We start from the raw sequence: 14,094 nt of genomic DNA, 5'->3' as shown, positions 1-14,094 counted from the left end.
AGATAGTAGTTGTAAGATTTGGGAAGAAGTAGGATAGGAAAGGTCCAGTATCAGCAGCTGACTTTATGAAGGTGGTAACTGTTTTGTCTGTTCATCATGAAAGCTTGCTTTTTTGAACTCTATTTGGTCATGACACCACTCGGTACATAAGAAAGAAGATAGGAAGGAAAAAAAATTTACTGCAGTAAATAAGAGTCTGGTTAACAAAGCATTTCTTTAGAGATGTCAGTAGCATCCTGCCCATCATTATAAAAATGTGATTATCACAAGATGAGCCTCTAGAATGGCAGTTTTCCTGTATTTGAATAATTCCTATGCTGATCAAGCTCCTCTTCAGCACCATGTCAAGTTCATCTTTAACTACACTAAGAATCAAGGATTACTCCTTAACGTTTCATTTGCCTATCAAAGCAAATTCTCTGAGTATAGATAAATTGTGTTAAAAAGTAACTAACAATTAAATTAGTGTCCCACTCCTCGAAATGCAGCACACATCTCCACTTTTGGTGGAGTAGCATAATAGTAATAAACAATCAGTGTAGGTAAAATTGAATGTCTGTTTTACCAGAACCATCTGCAGGAACCTACCTATATACCACGTTCTTTCTGAAGGTAACCTCAGCCCTCCTGGTTTGATACACCTCCCTGAAGGTTTACATTTTACTGAGCATGGATTTGGGGTCCTTTTATAACATTGGATTAATTTTCATAATTCAAGCACTTGTAGAAGAGCCCTCTTTTTAGCAGAAACTCTCCAAACTGTTCTTTGTAGGCGTAGTCAACATCATCTGTTGTCAAGAAATTTAAGATGAATGCACCCCACCCCACCCCCCTCAATTAATGATTTCTGCAAAAACTCTTTCAGCAACTGAGTCATTAATTTATTGGCTTCTGAGACAGCAAGCAAACCGCTATTACTCACCAGTAGGACCACACCTGGAAAGTCATAAACAGGACTAGATCCAACTTACAGAGACAACCAGTAAAAAGCACGGGAATCAAGTTCAACTAATGCAACTTTCATTTTTACTACTAAAACTTCTAAACGTTGAACGTTATGAAGCTGCTTCTTAAATATCCCAATTTTATCTTTATTTTGTGTGTTCTACTCTGTAAAGAGGTAACTGCCTCACTATAGAAAATTACGAACATTCAGAATTGAAAGGCATTAAATTCTGATAATAAGTCTTTATGAAGGATGTTCAGAATTACACTGGAGTTTTAGAGACAAGCATATTTCCCTCATGTAACCTGTACCACCCAAAGAAACTCAGTAAGCTTTTTAACACCAAATAAATCAAACCCAGATTTGGTTGGGCCCTTTGGTGGGTTGTGGTTTTGTTGTTGTTGTTTTTTTAAGAAATCTCATTAAATATTAATTTTAATGTTGCACTCAGAAAAAACAGGCATTATAAAATACAAGGATGCACTAACACATTGCACCAAACAAATTTAACACTTATTTGATAGATTAGTGATGCAATGGAAAAAGACAAGAATGAACATAATTTGTTAAGACTTTCTTTAAAGCATCCATCTTCTCCTAGAGTTTATGGAAATAACAAAACAACAAAAATATTCAGCCCTGTAAGAATAACTGAAACTTAAGTGCAGAGAATCCATAGTAAGGCAAACAAGACATTTAAGCTACTATTTAAAAAAAGAGAGAAAATATGGATAATACAGGGCAATGCAAGTTCCACACAATAGTAATTAATCATAATGCACAAAATAAAAACACTGCTTAAATAGCACCAAATTCTTTGCGAATAATAAGCTTGTGTTTCAGAATAATTGTAATACTAGAGTTTGAGCTGTAGAAGTCAACAACAGTTTTGTTTCAGACTTAAGAGATCAATATCTGGGCCAGTGAATAGTAAACATTACTGATTTGTTTAAAGCTGTTTATATACACCCATTCTATACACAAATCAGATGACAAAGTTGGAGTGGCGTTATTTTTTACTTTATAAGAAAGTCAAAATTACAAACATAGAATTATATGAATAAATGTAATTAACATAAATGAAGCTGCAGTCACACCAGAGAAGAATGACATTTGTAAAAATAATTCTATTTACTCCACATTCACAAAAGGATTCGCGTGACAGATGACAAAATGAATATGAGAGGATTACACATTGTAACTATGAAATTGCAAATCCTATAAAGTACGTACACAGTTGTAATATGCAAGACAAGAGGATAATCCTAGTCTCACCCTGAAGTTACAAGAGGTGACCCAAACGACTGTTTCCTGTATCACTCCTACATCCTCCAGTTTTCCCCAAACATAAAAATATTAACTTGGTCACTAATAGTCACGTAAAACTGCAAGCATACAATTCAAAGGCTATCAAACTAAAAATATTTGACTATCATTACGGCCTTAGTTTTACGCACTCTTCTCACGTATTTCTCAATACTATAATACCAGTTAAAATAGCATTGTTACAAACAGCATGTTTTGAAGAGATTTAATTAGAACTTGCATCAGAAGTGCTATACTTGGAAACGTAACAGCTCACGTTAAATGAAACTAAAAACATTTTTGGCCAATTGTTACCAAGTGATCTTACATTGCGGGGGGGGGGGGGGGGGGGGGAATATGTAAACTGAAAGAAACGAAAGAAACGCAACCGAAGGTTTCATAGTAAGTAGCAGAATTGACAAGTGAACTAAATTCCGCTTTTAGGAGTACTCCACACCTAGCACTCAAAGGGAAAACGCAATACGTGTGCAGAATTTCTTTTCAGCACATAGAATGTAACTTTTAAAGACAGGAATGGTTCTCTGCTGTCATTCAAAGATTTAAGACTACTCAGAGTATCTAAAAATGCATTTGAGGGGAAATATGAAAGCAGGTTATGAAATCAAGGCACCTACTATTTTTTGGAGATAACAGACATCCTGCCCTGAGGAAAAAAGGTTAAGTATTTCATGCACTTTTTCCATTAGACATTTCCATGACTCAATTTAAAATTAAGTAGCCAAGATCTTAGCACGTGTTCTGGAATGTCTTATTTGAATCACCAACATCCAGTATTTGAAAATAAATTATTCTGAAACCTGCCTACAGATGACATATTGTGTGCAATTATTCTTTGAATTCAATTTTGTATTCTCCTCTTGTTAAGAATGTTATCGTTTAAGATTTTTAATTCATTAAACCCCAGAAAAATAATTTAAACCGTTTTTTAAAAGCAACTGCAAATTTCGCCTGAACGTCTCGGAGCTAACACAACGGTGCTTTTTCCTTCCTTTCCCCACCTTGATTTTACTCGTTTCTTAAGTGATTCATTAAGAACTTGCAAAATGAATCTGCACCTCCGACACGTGTCTTCCGTACCAGAACCCAACTGCCTTTGCTTTAGCCACTTTATTGTCATTTAGGCTACCCGGGTTCAGCTACAGTTCTTTAACTGATGTAAAAGGAGCTCACTGATCACTTGGACAAAGTGTAGGAAGCACCTGAAATTATATGAAGCGTTATCACCCCAAACAGAAAGTTAAATTCAAGGGGCTGGCCAGACTCTGTGATTCTAACATAACCAAGCTGCTGCAGTGACGGGTTTTGTTTTGCTGGGGAGCGAAGACGCATTAGGTCTGCTTCAGCCCACTGAATTTCTGTCAGAAAGCAGACTTCCTCTCGCGGCGGTCAAAAGCAAGCAGGGGAGGAGAGGAGAGGAGGCGCGCTGCCACTGCCGGCACCCAGTGCGCGGCTCTCCCCACAGACAGTGAGGGGAGATGCCCAGGCTGTGTCCAGCATGTAGAAGCCGTGCCAAGGGCTTCCGAAGGGGCTCCCTGAGCATCCCGCCTGAGGGCAGAGGGAGGGGGTCGGGCAGCGAGGCAGCCGAGCGCTGAGGGGATGGGGACGGGGAGAGGCGAGGGCGGCAGCAGCCACCTCAGGGAGCACGAGGCCGAAGGAAAGGCTCTGCCCGCTCCACCAGCAGCAGCAGCCGCCGCCTCCTCCCCGCTGGAAGCAGCGCAAGGAAGGTGAGGGAAGGAAATCGACACAAAATGGAGACTTACGCTCCCCCTCCTACAACACATGCGCAGGACCGGCAGTGAGAGAGGAGGCGGGCTGGGCGCTCAGCGAATGGCGGCCCGCAGGGGTAAAGGGAGGGGGGGAGCAGCGTGCATGCGTGCTCCGTTCGCGCCGGGCGGTAACGGCCGCTGCCTGAGGAGCCTCCGGGCGCTCCAGCCTTTCCCTCACCTGAGGCGAAGGGCGGTGGCCGCCACCCTCAGCCTGCCCCGGGGGCAGCCTCTAGCTGAGGAGGGGACTGGAAAAGCTGTGCCCGAAGCCGCTGGTGTAGAGAAGTCTTAAAAATTGTGCGGACGCAGCTCTGAGCGCTCACGTTGCAAGCAGGGAAAAGTAGCGTCATGGTGTGTGTCTTGTGTTTGTAAGGCACCTGCTTTTGGCCCACACTGGAGACAGATTATATCACATCGAAACACTCCCGTCAACTTTCCTCTCACAGCTTCAATTACTAGTTTCTCAATAGTGAGGCAGTGGTGATGTGCCTATTGAATTCTGTTGGTACAGTTGTGGCTGCCATTGCTCCTGGGCTGTGTATCAGAGCCACAAAAGGCACTCTGCAGCAAGAGGCAGCCTCCAGAGCAGACCGTATGGCGCCGCAGTTGACTTCTGCCATGAAGGAGTTCTCCCTCCACCTTTTTCCTAAAGGGAAAAAGCCTGCTTAGTAGGTTGCTTCAGTTCACTTGAATGGCTTTTTTTAGTGAATACAAGGCCTTATAACATAAAGGAAGGTTTGCAGTGACCTTTGGTTTGTAGGAAAATTTGTTTTCAGCCTAGTATCTAAGAAAGCTCTTTCTTACAAAGATACTGCAACATAAATGCATTGTAGACAAATGAAGATGCTGAACATTACTGTCAAGTCACAATGCTTTAGGCAGTCAGATGTGCTGCTCTCAAGCCCAAAGCCTTGACCTTCCTACTCATTTCCTTTACAATATAAAATAACCAATGGAAGACAAGTGGGATGTATTTGCTGGAGACTACTGTATTAATCAACGCTGCCACAAAGACTGATATTCCAATTCTTATACTTGCGTTGAAGACGTTGTCACCTACCCATAAAGGTGATACCAAGTATCCTTATTACTTAATGTAAACAGATAGTCAAGATTCCCCTTTGATGGCACTGCCATGGAGGATGCTTCAGTATCTATACATCCAAATGGCAAAGAGTCCTCTGCTGGATCCCTAAAATCACTTCGTACAGAAATGACAATATTAATTCACCTGCTGTTACATATTTTGCTAGTCCTTCATGAACTGCACAGCAACAACTCCCTTGCATCAACTGCCTGCAAATCTACCCCAAATATGCCCCTATTATAGTGCATACACCTGTCCTCTAGGATTATGCAGCTAATAATCTACTACTGGCAGCATTTCCTGATATACCCACCCAATTCTGAGAAACTTAGTAAGTACTCATGTTGTTTACAAAAGCAAATATTGTGTATACAATTCCAGTAACTAGTACAGTTAAAATATTTTGTCATTACAGTGTTGCTTTTCAATAATTCTCAGTGATTATCTATCTTTTGCATTGGCAGCCTGGATGGCACACAGTTGTTTCCTCCAAATTACCAGGTTATCATGAATTCTAATTTCTGTGTAGTAACTTTTGATTCGGGAAAGATTACTTTATACTTTCCAGAAGTCCTAGCATGGGTTCCTAGTGTTTCTAATGACGTTACAGTTGTGCACTGATTTTATTACCTTGCACCAATTTGGAAGTTTTCCTCATGTCTTACTGATCTCACTGAACTAAGTTAATATATAATAGTACAGAAAGCAAATAGTAGTGATTCTGTTTCCCCCAAATTGACTCAATTTGTAATCAAGGAACATAAAGACAGTGAAGTCAGTCTCTTCACTTCAACAGCTTAATCTGAATCACCTCACTGCCCTTAAGTTATTTGAATTTTCTGGTCGTCCCACCCTGCTTAAGTTTCTCTTGATGATATCCTTTACTGCCATTAATTGTTAAGGAGACTGTATCATTGGTAAAAGCAAACACCATCAGATTTAACCTCTGTGTAGATGGTTTCACTGCCATCACCAGGTGGAACTCCATTCAAATAAAAGGATAGTGTGTGGTGAGCTGATGGGCTCATCACACCCCAATGAAAATATGCTCGTTTATACTTCTGTATGTGTAGCTTCTCATTTTCTACTCAGAGTCTTTTGAGCACTGCAATCAGGTAAATGTAAAAATTTAAGACTGTTTTGTTGTCCCAGGCATACACTTGTGATACTGTGGGGGGGAAAAAAAAAAAAACTGTACTGAAGTATATGCTGAAAAGAGTTTAAACTTCAGTAAAACAGCACATCAGAAAATCAGATTAAACATGTCAGAAAGTTTTAAAACTAACAAAAGAAAAAAAAAAAAGGAACCCTGAATATTTTCAACAATGTTGAAAACAAACTATAAATCCTAATCTCTTCAAAGAGCTCTAGTCATAATTCTCCATTTCTACGACTGCAATCTCTGTCTGTAACCAGAGATTATGTGTTACATAAATACATGCAACTGCTAAAATATGTAAAAAGCAGATGAAGAGGTGGGTTACTGCTAAAGCAGAAGCTTTTGCTTACTAAAAAAGTAGCTTTACTATTCTGCTATTAACAGAAAAAAACAAATGTAAAACATAAGCAAAGGTGAAGTGTGTTTCTAGATAATCTGCTTCTAACATTCAGTGGAGCATGAAATCACCTCTTGAATAAAAAACAAGTTTTATACATGCTTTATGCTTATGCAGAAACGAAACTTTTTCTCCTTTTAATCCTTAGCAGGAGCCCGGAATATCTCCTCCTTGCCAATCTCACAGTTTCAGTAAATCAAGTTCTTATAAAAGCTGTTTTACCTGCAAAGTGATACATGAGGGTCTACCTGGTTCTGTACTGCACAGAAATTGTAGTTTATTTTTCAGTGAATTAGGTGGTTTCCACTATGAAACCGCTTTTATCTTAAACTACAAGTCCTAGAGCTATGTTGTTATGTATCATGTATTTTCAAACAAACTTTCTTATGTCTTTTGCCTGGATATTTGTTGTGTATCCAAGCAGCAGGAACATGGTAGTTCTGAAGAAGTAACAACGTCATTAGTAATTAAAATTAGTAAAGCAAAATCCTGCAGTTTTGTCATCCTTTGTGTGATAAAGTGATTCTTTTTTAGGGCCTGTTTTTGTTGAGTTTGGAAATTTACAGTGTTTGTCTAGTTATCCTTTTTAAGTGAAATTACATTATTCACCATCCTCAAGTATCTGTGAGAAGAGTCAGAGTATAGACATCCAAAAAGCAGTAAAGCATCACAGGACTTTTTAAGAAGTTTATGTTGTTTTCTTTCTTAGTACTCAAACATAAAAGTATATTTTGTTGGTTTTATTTAGATGGCATCCACAAAATATTCTGCGCTGGATTACAGATATTTTAAGGAGGTGGGTTTTAAGCATTAATACAGTATCACTCTGCTGGCTACTTTATTGCTGTGATGCAGGTTTGCTCTCCGTATTTTCTTGAAGCCAGAATGCGTTATCCAGTGGTCAACTCAACAGCTACTTCTTTAAGACCATTTGGCCATTTCTTCTAACTCATTGTTAGTCATTTCTCTTTTACTCAAAAATGGGAGCAGTATTCATGTTTTTGGCAGAGTAACAATGATACTGCATCTAACCAAAACAGCCCCTTCTGTGAAACCAGTCATTTATTCCTCTGTGGTAGCTTGTCATCACCAGATGTCTGCTGAGTTTACACCCTGTGCATTTCCCGTGACTGCACCCACAAGGCATCTACAAATGATTCTGTATTTTCAATAGGAGCACCACATCCTTTCATGAACTTTCCTCTTTACTACCTCAGCAGCTGCAGCTGCTGACCACACAGAACTGCAACCTCTCTTTAAGTTACATCTTTCACCTCTCTCTTGACAAAAAGAGTCTACAAACAGCATAAGAATATAATGCCACTTTTATTTAAAGGTTAGAATTTCATCACTTAAGATTTCAGCAAATGGGTTTTGTACAAAATGTAATGAGAAGTGTTCTGCATCCAACACAGAAAAAACATTTCCAGGCTCATATCAACAAGTAGAGTACAAAATGTTTTTGTTTCTCATAAGAAATGCTGGCAATGAAGTCTAACCCTGCCAATAATAAAGCATATCTGAAGGAGGACTCACAGTTATATCTAAGCATGAGGAGAAGCGTAGGCACATTTCCCTCCAGAAATCTGCACTCACTGAACATGATCACCAGCAGTAGATGCAATTAGCTATGTCCAATTTACATTTTGAGCACAAGGGACAAGCTTTCACAGCATGCGTAATACTGTGAACACAACAAACTGTTTTTTAGTGAACACAATGCACAGTTTCTCAGTTCAATGGGAAACTTTACAAAATATACATGCAAGGTATAATTACAGCGTGCCACATATAAAATTTCAATAGGATAATTGAAACAACACTCATATCTTGAAAAAGAAACTGGTTTATTGATGCAGGGTCGTAGACACATGTCATAGTATATAATACAGTAAATAAAATGTAAACACCAATTTTCAAATCAACGCAGCTGGATAACTTGAATTCAAATTTTAGGAACAACAAAAAATGAATACCACAAAATAAGCTCTAAATTGCAATCACTCAGGTAACTGGTAAAGAAAAAGGAGAAAAATAGGGAACTGTTGATATTTTTCTAATTCATAAGAGGTCTTTCTTTCATCTTTCTTCTTGTTCTCTGTGGCCATTGAGGCTAGTAGGAAACCAGGCAGTTTAGTCAGAAAACTTTGCCGCATAGCAGGGAGTCTAGTTTGTCATCACATGCAGTAGCAGCTGCCTGCATCAAGAATGAAGTTAATCAGTACAGACTAAATAAAGTATGTAATTCTTTGGATGGCTAGCAGTGGATTTTGAATAAGCAAAGACCAATTCTTGCTTCCTGATACTTGGAAAGTTCTCTTTCAAATATGCCAGTTTTGTGGTTTGAAACTAAAGAACAATGAAGTTCCTTAATGTATGATTGATTGTTTTACACAAAAGATCTGGATTTGGGTGAATTTGGTACTGTGAAAATATGTGATATTCATAAAGAGCTGACGTGTATCAGTGTTCAATTTTGAGAAGAAAGCACACCTCAGAAAGCTAACTGGTCTGTAATTCCAAAGATCATACAAAAAATGGGGGAAAAAATTATTCACTAGCTTAAGAGAAAACCTATCAATTGTTCATATTATCATATGACCTTACTAACTATATGACTCTGCCTATGTTGCAAATATGTGCTACTGGAAATGGACACACTGAGTGACCTAAATCATGAGTGTATGCAGTATTTATGCTGCGAGCATGATGGTTCCTCAGAATGCTACTTGCCTGAGTTTACAGAGGGGCTAATCCAAAGATAACATATATGTGGTATCACAGATGTGTGATTAATACCATCAGTGACTGCTAACAGATGATATATAGAATATCAGTGTAAAAAGCAGAAAAAGAAAGAGGTTTGTACATAAAGAATTCGGTCTTTACCTTACTCTTGTGGTAATAGTTCATGATCACTTCTTGAAAGCAACAGTGAAGATTTTCTGTTTATTTCAGGTTTTATTTTAATTCTGTCTGCAAGGCTTGATAAAGAAATACAAATGTACATAGTGCCCGTGAAAGTCATGGGGCAACTGCAAATTTAAGTAAGATCATTTTAATACAAAACAAACTGGAACCTTATCACAAAAAGGAAAGCAAGGAAGCTCTCATATGCTACAGAAAACTCATTTAACCTTCAAAATCTGCTAGACGGTTTTGTAAGGAACCACAGCAACTAAAACACATATTAGGATAATTAAATATAGAAGTAAAGGCTGTGCAGCACATATGTTAACTTCAAAAAGTTGGTAAACAATAGATGGGAATATTAATGCAAAGATTATTCATATTTTGATGCTATCCGGGGCATACACCAAAGTAGAGTACTTGTTGCAAAATTGAGGGAATTACTTTTGTTTTGGCACATGGCATGATATGGCACGTCAAAAGAATTTAGATAATGTTTTTAAAATTTATAAAGTATATTATTAATGAAGTTCTGTACTTTACTAGGAAGGAAGAAACGACAGGCAGAAAAGTTGTAGGATACTGAGCACTTAAAGCAGCCTAGGTAAGGATTGTTACAATCTTTGCTCTTTTGCACAGTAGCTCTAGTCTTCACACACAAGCTTTGTGTGAGGAATATGGCTCATATGGACTTCAATAAAATCTAATGTTTCTTGTATGGTTTCATCTTGACATGCTTTAAATTATTTTTAATTCTTGAAGGTTCCAGAAGGTGAATTGGCTTATATCTGTTTTACATAGAAAAAATGCACAAAATTTCTCTTGTAAACATCTCACTGGAAGAGACAAAATTGATCACAGGTTTGTTTAAATTGGCTGGTGAACTAATGTCACAGGACTACTTATTGGTACAGATTCACTTTCAGTGAGCTGTTTTTATTAAATTTCCATATGTCAGCTACACAATCTCATTTAAGGACCTTTTTTCTAAATAATGTAAAACTGATTTAAATCTTTTTTTTTTTTAATCACATTCTTTTTTTTTAATCACATTCATTGTCCTTTGAATCTGTAAGTGACTTGAAAGAGATTTATCTTGAGAACAGTATGACAAAATATCAGCAAACATATAATTCAGTCTTTGACAATTCTCAGTGCTTGTGAAGAAATGTCTGTGGTGAAAACAGCTGTACCAGCAGCTGCTTAAATGCAGTTTCACTGATTTGACCATAGCACAGAAAACTCAGAAAGCTGGAGAATTTCCACACCCCTAATAGCTTAAATGTTTTGTCTTTCCCTATTTTATGTTGCAGTTCTAGTAGATAAGGGATATTCCAATATTTTTAGATTTCTTTTTCCTTTGCTTCCTCTGGTAATTTATTTTTGCATGGGAGGAGGGGATTTGGAAACAACCGTAGGTTTTGTAAACTATACATGCATGTACTTCTGTGAGCACCTACGCAGTCAACAAAGGAAAGATCCTAGGGAAAAAAAAAGAAAAAAAAACAGTAACAGGTTTTAAACAGTACTAAAACACTATCTCATAGTCATTTTTATTACAGCATGTTCCGACCTTTAAAGTCTTAAGGAACTGATATTATTACTTTAATTTTTGGTAAACGGGAATCATCAAACTACTCTTTCTCAAGATTGTTCCGAGCAGTTGAAAGATAGTTGTATCTATGGGGTGGATGGTGGGGACAAGGGAGTCTGCACAGTAGTACAGCCTCTTCCCATCATACTATTTGTACTAGATAAGACAATGTCAAACTGGGAGCAGTAATGCTCCCCTTTTCATCGACAAAATTGTTTCTGTAATCTGCATCACAGGATCACTGCTGGGAGGGAAGAGTAAGCCTCCACAGTAAAAGTACCACAGTACAGATACACGGTATGAGTACAAACTTAGTACAAGCTCGATTCTACAAGAGGAAGCTTTACATCTGGTGTCAGGATTATGATTCAGACATTAAGAAACTTGAGTTTGGTGCCATTCCTTAACCAGTACAAATCACGGATATGACTCACCTGGTAAATTATTTATTTGGCATTTATAATGAAACAGTCATCTTTCTCTAACTCCTGTTCAGGATGTATAAGACTTAAGCATTTTAAGCACTTTAAGCATTAATTAACTGAGTAATTGAACTCCAGCCCAACAGTCATTTGTTGAGTGGTTGCTTTGATATCAGTTTGCGTTTGATTTGATTATTAAGATTTCAGTTAGTTTTAATGATATTAAAAATAGTTTTTTGTTAATAGTTTTGGTAATATGTCATCTTGTATATGCTTCTGTGTTTTAACAAGGCACATAAGACTGTCTTACTTTTTTTTTCAATAAGAAACCTGTGAAGTTCAGAATAGATGTTCTGTGATTAACAGAAGACCATGATGAGTTTTCTCTAGTGTATTGTTCTTACATCTGGCATTAATCTGGGAGTATAGTCTGCAAAAAGGAAGGTAGTGTTAGAAGAAGCATGGCCCTGTGCAAAGAGTGAACTCCATAAAAATTTGCAGCACTCAATGTCTTGTCACACTGTTCCCACCCACATAACTCCTTTGGAACTCAAACTGGGATATCAGCAGAAGTTGTCCCTGCTGCTAAAGGTACATTGTTTTATGGATGATTTACAGTAATTAACCATAGCTGCCACTGTGCTCTTCTCTTCATCAGTACTCTTTGCCTCTGTATTCTATGTGCACCTTAGCAATTGTGCAGAAGTAAGCCAAACCAAATGAAAATTAACATTAGTAAAAATACAATCTGCATAAATGAATCAAAACCTATATTGCGGAGTTCAAGAGGAAGGACACAAAGTGTAAGGCTTAGATCTAGACTTTTAGAAACCTCCCAACGGGATCCACTGGGAAGTCACTCACCTTCTAGAATACAGTGATTAAGTAGAGAAATTAACAAGTCTTTAATGTAAATTGTGCATTTGCTTTCATACATTTTGTGCCAAAAAAAAAGGTTAGACTACAAAGCAAAACTGCCTATCTTTCACAAGAAGCTTCTAAGCAAAGCAAATTTATCATGGGATGCAAGTAGAGAATTACAGAGAAAAATGGTACTACTCAAGAAACAGATAGGACTTTTAAGATCACTTACTTGGCAAGACAGCAAGACTTGCTAGACTGGTTGCCAACAGAATGGCAACAAAAACATTCAGATAAATTTGAGTCTCACAAACATTAGGCCACATAGGAACTTTTAAATACAATGTAGTATGCTGGCCTAAATAGGATTTGCAAAACACTTTTTCTGTTTGTTTGTGGGATTTTTTTTTTTGGTTGGTTGGTTAGTTGTTTTTTTGTTTTGTTTTGTTTTGTTTTTTTGTCTGTTTGTTTTTTAGTAGAATACTGTCCAGTCTGCCACTAGAAAAATTACTAAAAGCTAAAGGCAGACTTTTAGCCTGAAATGGAATTCCATTCAGGTAGTGAGCAAGCAGGCAGAAATCTTTCCTAGCTGATATATTTTATGATTCTTGTAAGATGGTGAAGGATTCTCTATTCCTCACTAAATCTCTAAAATGCACAGATAGTTAGTTTTTACTTCAAAGAGAAGGAGCTTGCAGCTTGATCTGGTAACACCATAACATAACACATTGGATAGCCGGGCAGTAGGACTGAGAGAATCTCAACACAGTAAAAGACTATTTATTCTGTTTTGAAGCTACAGAGCTCAAATGAGTGTATCCCTATCCTTGGGCACCGAGGAGGAATCATAACCAACTTCTTGTGCTGAAAAAGAAAGTCCCTGTGTTTTTGCCTGATGCCTACTTTCTCACATCTACCTTTCATTATGATCTTTCTCTACAAAGAGTACAATCTAACCCTAACTGCTCTAAATTTTTGTGGGATGTTTAATAAACTGCTCCTGGTTTCAGTCTCTTTCCCCCAAGCTGTAAAAATTCAGATGAATTTTAATATATTTAGCATAAAATGTAAGGCCTATCTATGTGCAGGTATTTTCCCCATAACAAAAACCTCAGACATTCTACTTGGATGCTATGAATGATTATACCTGAAGAATAACAAGGTATATAAACATCTATTTTTAAATTATAGCATTTTAAAATGAAGTTGGAATGACCAATGCTGATTTTTATGAAAGGATTCCTTATTTAATTTTTTTTTATATTGATTGTGTACCACTTCCCCATGCAAAAGTACACAAGAGCAAGATTAGAATGATTGGTTAGAAAAGACTAGCTGTGCTGGACATTCTTTCTACAATGTGAATCCCTATGCAGTAGCTGAGTTGATCGTTTTACATTTTGTATTTAATGGTTGGAACCAATCAAATTTGTTTTTATTTTTATTTTCTTTTAGTATGGCTTTGGACTGAGTGTCATGCCTTGGGAATAATGGCATTCATTTATGATTATAAATCAATTGAAAAAATTGCTCTGCAGAAAACAAAAAATCTACTTATTGACAAGTTATCCATCACAAGAAGTTTTGACTTAAAACAAATACTAGTTGTGTTTCACCACTCTCCTTTCC

At 37.4% G+C, this 14,094-nt stretch overlaps 1 protein-coding gene across 2 annotated transcripts in view; it reads right to left on the bottom strand.

Moving 5' to 3' along the window:
- The window catches only part of FHIT (fragile histidine triad diadenosine triphosphatase), a 560,843-nt gene extending 556,733 nt beyond the window's left edge, over positions 1-4,110 (bottom strand). For both annotated transcript variants that reach the window (XM_067003237.1, XM_048073721.2), the window contains exon 1: positions 4,033-4,110. The gene's annotated coding sequence lies outside the window, so the exon portion shown is untranslated. The remainder of the gene's footprint in view (positions 1-4,032) is intronic.
- Positions 4,111-14,094: the final 9,984 nt, after the last annotated feature.

This window comes from Anser cygnoides, chromosome 10, assembly GCF_040182565.1.
Source record: "Anser cygnoides isolate HZ-2024a breed goose chromosome 10, Taihu_goose_T2T_genome, whole genome shotgun sequence".
Taxonomy (NCBI): domain Eukaryota; kingdom Metazoa; phylum Chordata; class Aves; order Anseriformes; family Anatidae; genus Anser; species Anser cygnoides.
This window is presented reverse-complemented; position numbering and strand designations above follow the sequence as displayed.